Below are 7,573 nucleotides of genomic sequence, written 5' to 3'. Positions count from 1 at the left end.
CTGCCAGTAAGAGGGCACAGTAGGGTGTGACAATGTACAAACAGTGTGAGAGTTCATCAGGGGACTCCCATAAGTTTCAGGTTTATGAAGGGAAGGACACCAGAATTGAGCCCCTAGAATGCCCCCCTTCCTGAGAATTACAGGAAGAATAGTATGGGAATTGGTGGTGCCCCACTACTGGATCTGGGAACCTGAATAATTACACCAGTGCTCCACTATTCCAGAGCCGCGCAGCCAGACAAAATACGGCACAGTTAGAGAAAAAACAGAAAAGCCCCCTAAGTTGCTGCTTGGGCTAATCCTTAGAAGTGTTGAGAGACGTACAAGGTCATGCAGAAAACAAGGGTGTGGTATAAAGTACTGTCCGTGCCCATCAGGCAGGTGGCGCTGTATAATGCCTACATGCTACATCCATGTGCTGGCCGGAGGGGCAGCTTTCTTGAGTTTGAGGAGGAGATCATCAAGGCCCTAATATTTGGGAACCGGGAAGGAGGGGAAGCCCAATACTTCTGGAGGTGAGGCCACAAATGTATTGTACCAGTGAAATTTCCTTTGCTGGTTAGAAAGGAAGGACCCAAAAAAGGGCAGAACTGAATTGGTCATTAACCCTTAAGGAAGCGGCTATTATTCCTTTTCCATTTTCGTTTTTTCATCCCTCCTTTTAAAAAATCATAACTCTTTTACTGATCCATCGATGCAGATGGCTGGGGGCTTGTTTTTGGTGGGATGAGTTGTAGTTTTCAGTAATATTATGTAATGTACTGAAAACGGTAAAACAAATTTAAGTGGCGTGAAAGAGGAAAAAAATTAAAACACGAAATTCCCCCATCTGTGAGTGCGTCGTTTCTACGGCATACGCACTGCAACGACAACGCCCTGATAACTATAATCTATGGCTCGGTACGATTACGACGAGACCAAAATTTACAGTTTTGGTGTTTTTTTTTGCTTTACTATCTTTTTTCAAAGATTATTTTTTTTAAATTACTGCAATAACTTTTTTTATTTTTCCGGCGACATAGTTGTGCCAGGTATTCATTTTTGAGGGACATCCTGTAGTTTCTATTAGTACCATTTTGAAGTATATACAACTTTTTGACTGCTTTTTATTACATTTTTTTCTTGGAGACAGGGTGACCAAAAAAAGAACAATTCTGGTGTTGATCTTTTTTTTGGACCACGTTCACCCTGTGGGGTAAAGAATGCGCTACTTTGATACATCTGACCTGTTGGGACTAATGCGATGATGTCATCACGTCACACAGTGGAGCAGTTAACCTTTTAAATGACGCTGTCAATAATGACAGCAACATTAAAATGAGATCAGGGGGAGCCATGCGGGTGTCATGGCAGCCGGTGAGCTTCTGAAAGGCCCCAGGGCAGTCCTAAAACAATGCCTATTAATCCATCCTCGTGGGGTGGCTTGATAGGCTACCTGTCAGATTGCAGTATGATGTAATGCTATAGCATTACATCATACAGCAGGAGCGATTGAAGCATCGCAAGTAGAAAAAAGTAAAAAGAAGATCAGTAAAGTTTAAAAAAAAAACAAAACCTTTTCCGTATTTATAATAAATGAATCGGTTTTATTTAGATTTTTTTTGTTTAATTCACAGTAACCCATTATTTACCCCGCTCGGTGAAAAAAAACAGAATGCCAGACACATGGAAATAATCTAAATAATAAAACAAAAAGCAAAGTTCTTTTTTCCTACATTTGACATTTTCCCTCTGTGCTGCTGTGATGCAATAAAAAGCGATCAAATAGTCATATGTAATCTACAGGACATCCTGCAAAAAATGAGCCCTCGCACAACTGCGTCGACGGAAAAAGAAAGATGGCGGCAGAAAAGAATTGTAAAAAATTAAAGGTCTTTAAAAAAATACAAATAGTACATAAAAAAAAAAATACTATCCAAGTTTGGTATCGCAGTAATCGTACCGACCCGTAGAATCAAGTGATCAGGGCATTTTTGTTGCAGTTTGTGCGCCGTAGAAACAAGACGCACTGAAAGATGGCGGAATGTTGTTTTTGTATTTTTACTTTAAAAGTTATTCAGTCCATTATATGCTACATTAAATAGCACCATTGAAAACTACAACTCGTCCCGCAAAAAACAACAACAAGCCCTCATACAGCGACGGCGATGGAGAAATAAAGGAGTTACGATTTATTTTAAGGGGGGGGGGACAAAAATGGAAAAACAAAAATCTTGGGCACTAAGGGGTTAAAATTTTCAGTAACTTTGGATTTTATTTTACTTAATAAAAATGTATTTTTGACAAATTAACCCCTAACATACAAGTGCAATACATTACGGAAAACAATCTCAGAATCGCAATAGATAAATAAAAGAATTTTAAAGTTATTACAACATAAAGTGACAGATGTGAAAAATAAGGTATTAGACGATCCTGGCGGCGTGTAGAGGTGCCACCGTATAGAACATGTGCTCTTTACTCCCCCGCCACACACAGAGGGCCACGTTTGGGCCGTGAGTACATTTTACATAGCACCTCCACATGCTGCCAGGACTGTCTTCTGCATTCCGTGGACTTCTGTGGGAGTGTGGTTTGGCTGCTGCATTTGGCGGCCCCGCCCACACTGGGTTTTTTGTATTTTAGATTTGAAAAATAAGGTTGGTCCTGAAGGCCAAAATAGACGCGTCATTAAAGGGGTTGTCCAGAAATACTGTTGAAGACCAATAGTTGATTGGCCAGGGTCCGTTGCTCAGGAGATCCCGACTGATTAGCTGAGTGGGTGCATGCTGTTAGCGCCACAAAAACACACAGGTCAGCGCTTGTAACTACAGGCACAGCTCCCATTGATTTCAATGAGAGCCATCCCTGCAGTTACAAGTGTCGGCCACTAGATTGAGGTTGGAGCCGACAGCATGCGCCCGCTCAATTTATTGGTCGTGTTCCGGAGCGACGGACCCCAGCCGATCAACTACTGATGACCTATCCTGGATGATAGGTCAATATTATTTCACTGGAAAACCCTTCAAGCAGTATCGGTTCCGTCGCTAGTTTTGTGTTTAAAAGATGGAAAACCTTGATGGAGCCGGCGCTGAAGCAAAAACTGCCAGGCGAAAGTAACCTTACATCGTAAGAGAGAACTAGAGAACAACCTGCCTTAAAGGGGTAGTCACAAGATATCCTACATAAGGTGATGAGTTTGATCAGCGAGGGACCCGTGCGCCCTCCTCATCACTGTGGGGGTCACCTTGAATGTCTGATCTAACGGACGTAGCTGAGTGCTTGCATTTTGCTAGCTGCAGTCCCATTGAAGATGATTGGAGCCGCACCGCATAAGCGCAACCGCCGCTCAATTCAATTCGCACTATAGGGGGTTGCAATGAGACCGAAGTTCGGACAGGGAAAATGGGACTCCCGTTCTATGCATCAATAGGGATGTCAGTGGTGGGACCCCCACGAATCAGACCAATCATCTATCCCATTTCGGGATAAACCCCTTAAAGGGGTATTCTGGTGATTCAAAGCGAGTTACACGCTCCATAAGGCGATAACACGTAGTTTTACGAATCTGCAGAGATCCGGCTTTACCTGTGGTCTTCTGGAACGACGAGTTTGTAGTTGTGAGGTATGTTCCTTTGTTGGATTACTCCCAGAGTGTTCTGTGACATCATAGAGTGAATCATGTGACCCGCTGGAGTGCCGAGCGCTCGTGATCCAGCTGATGCAATCACGACCAGCCTGTTTAGGAGGGATCTCCTTCAACCCACTCTGAGCGTGCTCCGTACAGACCAGCCGATCACACCGAGAGCTGGAATATACTTCCCTGCATCCATCGGTAAACTGTCCAGACAAACTACAGAAGCGTTTAATGCACTGGGGGCCGCCATTTTGATTTCCTGCTTTCTACCCTGTTTTGTATGGAGCACAGCCAGTGCATTACGAGTAAGCTCCACGGAGTGTGCTCCAGTAATGATGAACAGCTGGACGTGCTCCACCGATGCTCCAGGCATTGATGAACGCCCAGAGCACGTGTTCTGCACTCTGAACATGCTCAAAATGTAAAAATGAATAAAGGCCATTCCACCCCTAGAAATAAAGATGACACCAATCTATTGATAGACTCTTTCCTGAACCAATTAAACATCCCCAAACTAAAGCCAGATGAGGCGCAGTCCTTAACAGCCCCTGTGACTCTCAGAAATTGAAAAACTAATTGCCTCCTCACCCCCGAATAAAAGCCCTGGCCCAGACGGCCTAACCATACAGTACTATAAATCTTTTCCATCCATCTTAAATCCAAGACTCACGGATCTTTTCAACGAGCTCCTGGGGGGGGGGGGGGGGGGGGGCATCCCTGCCGAAACAATCCCTTGAAGCTCATATTACCTTGATCCACAAAGACAATAAGAATCCTGAAATATGTGGAAGTTATCGCCCAATATCGTTAATTAATCTCGATATGAAACTATGGGCAAAGCTTCTAGCTTCACGTGTAGAACCCTTTATCCCATCATTGATAAACGGAGAACAGGCTGGGTTTGTTAGAGGAAGAGATAATTGCCTCAGACTACTCCCCGCTGCCCGCTACGCGCAATTTCATAGAATACCCTTAGCCTTAGTGGGTACAGATGCTGACAGGGTTGATTGGCAATATACGGAAAAAGTCTTATTGCACTATAATTTCCCAGTGGAGTACATATCGGCTGTCCTCTCTCTACTCCTGCCCTTATGCAAGACTCAAAATTAACGATATTCTTTCCCCTCCATTCGATATAAGAAATGGTACTCGGCAGGGGTGCCCCCCATCACCATCGCTCTTTATCCTAGTCCTGGAACCCCTATTGATTAAAATCAGACAAGACCCGGGTATTAAAGGCCTAAAATTTAGGGAACACACCATGTCCACCGCAGCGTTTGCGGACGATGTAGTCTTCGTTATATCAGACCCCGAGAAGAGCCTCCCTAGACTCACGGAGCAGCTAAATGAGTTTGGAGCCATCTCCAATTTTAAAATCAATTTCTCAAAATCAACAGTACTGAACATTTCTATTCCTGCGGTGCGAGGGGCTGAGAGCAAACTCCGCCTTCACATGATCGAACGCTTCATTAGACTACTTAGGGGTTAAATTAACAAAACAGGCGGAAGACCTATACAATGCAAATTTTATACCACTAATTAAAGGGGTTGTCCCGCGCCGAAACGGGTTTTTTTTTTTTTTTTCAATAGCCCCCCTGTTCGGCGCGAGACAAACCCGATGCAGGGGTTAAAAAAAAAAAACCGGACAGTGCTTACCTGAATCCCCGCGCTCCGGTGACTTCTTACTTACCTTGCGAAGATGGCCGCCGGGATCTTCACCCTCGGTGGACCGCAGGTCTTCTGTGCAGTCCATTGCCGATTCCAGCCTCCTGATTGGCTGGAATCGGCACACGTGACGGGGCGGAGCTACGAGGAGCCGCTCTCCGGCACGAGCGGCCCCATTCAGAAAAGAAGAAGACCAGACTGCGCAAGCGCGTCTAATCCGGCGATTAGACGCTGAAAATTAGACGGCACCATGGAGACGGGGACGCTAGCAACGGAGCAGGTAAGTGAATAACTTCTGTATGGCTCATAATTAATGCACGATGTATATTACAAAGTGCATTAATATGGCCATACAGAAGTGCTGAACCCCACTTGCTGCCGCGGGACAACCCCTTTAACCAAGTAAAAAAACCTTCTGAAATCCTACGACGTGCCTTTGGCTTCCTGGTTCGGCAGGGAAAATATCGTCAAGTCATACATCCGTCCCATTATTCTATACAAGATCAGAATGCTCCCCCTTCACCTCCCGGTTAATTTCTTCAAAACTCTTGGATTTTTCGGGCTTTGTGTGGAGGCGGAGGAGACCGAGACTGGTGTACAGTTTAATGATTAAAAGAGGCGTGGAGGGAGGCATCGGTCTCCCCGAGCTTGCGGATTTCTACCGCGCCTCCTAACTGCGATACTGGATAGAACTGGTCCAACCTTCTAGAGATAACCTACTCCCGGCTCTAGTTGGGGGGGATGGCGAGGACTCTCTGATTGAGGATCTCTGGCTTCCCTCAAAGAATCGATACAGAACCAAGAATTTCAATCCCCTACTAAGGGGACCTTGCGAGGTTTGGGACGGGCTCAGACCAGACTTAGCTCCTGGCCCCTCCCCCTCCCTGCCTTTACGCTCTATATACAAATTGATGGCTCTCCCCCCTGACCCGGGCACTATATCACTCTGGAAAAAATTTACACCATCTACGCTATTCAGCATACAGACCCAGGCCCACGTTGCCCCAATGGAAATCCTTCGTAACCTATTGCCAACTGAAAACCTTTCATTTTTGCAACAAGCACAGGTGACTGGGGTTCTCAAAAAATTTATCCAAGTGCACAAAACCACAAGGCCCCGAACTCCCTTCGAAAAGGCCCTAAACGATAATAACCCCACGATTAAGAAAATCGCCTTGCTACGCAAAAACTATGTTACCCCTCCGATAGCATACAAACCGGCTTTCCTTACTTCTTGGGAGAAGGAACTGAGATCAAACTCACAACGAGCATTTTCCACAGGAGTTACACTCTTGCATGGTGATCTCTCATCAGCTTTATGTCCACAACTGATAGGAAATAGCCATTATGGCTCCCCTATAAGTGATTATGCATATGAGATCTGAATAAATATGAGAACCCTAACAAGACATTTTTCATGTCTTGCCACAACTGGGTACATGATAGACCCACCTTTAAGAACATAGTTATAATGGAAATACTCATCCAATGTTTATCAATATTGTGGACAGATCTGCACATCTGTAGGGATCGGAATCTCTATGCTTGTTTAGAATGTACTTTATTTCCACTGTGAAAATTAATAAAATATTTGTATAAAAAAAAAAAAAAAACTCACAACGAGCGAAACTAGCTTAATATTAAAGACTTCCTTTGGACTCGCACAAGAATCACACTATGAATTATTAGCGAGATGGTACAGGACCCCCCAGTGGCTGTTCGACCATAACCTTGCCCCCCACGGGAACTGCTGGAGATGTAAAAACGAAGTGGGTTCTTACCTACATTTATGGTGGTCATGCCCGATCCTGGCACCCTTCTGGGGAGGAGTGGAGAGAGTCATTCAGAAGCTTTCAGCAAATTTTACAATCTCCCCGGAGGCGGCGCTCCTTTGGAAACCATCGACCTCCTTTCATCCACTGAAGAACCAGTTGATTGCCTTCCTCCTTAATGCAGCCAAATCCCTAATTCCACGCCTCTGGCAATAAAGTACTCCCCCTACACTAGAGCAGTGGAAGGAGAGGGTCAACACTCTCTATAACCTGGAGGAACGCCATAGTTGGTCCAAAAACACCCATGAAAAATGTATTCACACATGGGACCCTTGGAGAAGAGTGAGACTCCTGGTGGACTGGGATAAGTAAGACGAGGTAGGCCCCTAGGATACCCCCCCTTTCCCTCCCCCCCTCTACTTCTCCTCCACCCCCCTCCCATAACTCCCTCCCCCTGTTATATATGTGCTTTAGATGTAATTTGCAAACTATATTGAGTTAACCCATTGTCCACAGGCAC

Source organism: Eleutherodactylus coqui, chromosome 13 (genome assembly GCF_035609145.1).
Source record: "Eleutherodactylus coqui strain aEleCoq1 chromosome 13, aEleCoq1.hap1, whole genome shotgun sequence".
Lineage (NCBI taxonomy): Eukaryota > Metazoa > Chordata > Amphibia > Anura > Eleutherodactylidae > Eleutherodactylus > Eleutherodactylus coqui.
This window is presented reverse-complemented; position numbering follows the sequence as displayed.